A 1,247-nucleotide genomic window follows, 5' to 3' on the forward strand; every position below is an offset into this window, starting at 1 on the left:
AGCAAAGGAGCTGTGCCAACCCTGTGTTCCTGGCTTAGGGGAGCCAGTAGCTTATTTGTTCCCTCTCCAAGGCCAAGAGAATGGGTCAGGGAACCTTTTGGGATCTACTTCAGGCCAAGCTCACTCCCGGTGCAGAGTGTGGAGGGAGAGGTAAAATGAGAGAGGTTTATCCCAAATGGGCTTTTTTTTTTTTTTTAATCCTCGTGAAAGGCCAAACACGTGTACTTATCTTAGCTAATTGGGAGCTGCTTTTCACTGGTTCGGAGCGTCCAAGCAGAATCTCTGCTGCTCAGTCTCTCTCGATGTGGAAACTGCTTCTGGAGCAGGGGCACAGCACAGCTGTTTGCCTGCTTCGCTGCGGACCACCATGGCTGCGTGCTGCAGTTTTGCTGCCATGGCACTGGCGCACTTCGCTTCTTCCAAACCATCTCCCTCTTCCCCGCCTGGACACTTGGTCCGATTCCTCAACTTTGCCTTGTTCAGGGCTCCTAGATATTCATATAGCATCAAATCACTTGTTTTTCCTGGTCTTTGTTGTAAGCGGGATATAGGAAGCATCCAACTACTCTGCCACCTTGGCCATGCACCCCCAAAGGTTCTTTTTCATGATTCAGAACAAAGGCCCTATCCTATCCTTCACATCCCTTGCATCACAAAACTGCCTTCCTTGTTCCATTTTAACTGGTTGTCATTCTGTTTTATATTCTGAGTGAAAAAAGTCTGACCACCTGGGTGCCTGGATACCTTCTGATACCTTTCTCAACACCTCAGTATCAGTTGCCATCCAGTCAGTTTCAACTTATAGTGACCCTATGTGTTTCAGAGTAGAACTGTACTCTCTATGGTTTTCAATGACTGTGATCTTTCAGAAGTAGATGTCCAGGACTTTCTTCCAAGGTACCTCTGGGTGGGCTTGAACTGTCAACCTTTTGGTTAGTAGCCAAGCACTTAACCATTTCTGCCACCCATAGACTCCTCTCATTATGCCAAACCCTCATTATAATGCATTTCCTCTTGCTTCTATGGCTTACTAATCTAAGTTTTCTTTCTTCCCTCAAAATGGAGTGAAGTAAGGCTGCAGATAATCTCATTAGCCCTCCCACAAGAATACTTCTAAGCATTCAGCAAATGGTGACTACATGGTCCTATTTTCACCTGCTCTAGGTTTTCAAATAGAAGACACAAAGTTGATTTCTGAGACCTTTATCAAATCTGTACCACTTAGGGCCACATGGGCTCCAATAGGA

Source organism: Trichechus manatus, unplaced genomic scaffold (genome assembly GCF_000243295.1).
Source record: "Trichechus manatus latirostris isolate Lorelei unplaced genomic scaffold, TriManLat1.0 scaffold00473, whole genome shotgun sequence".
Classification (NCBI taxonomy): Eukaryota; Metazoa; Chordata; class Mammalia; order Sirenia; family Trichechidae; genus Trichechus; species Trichechus manatus.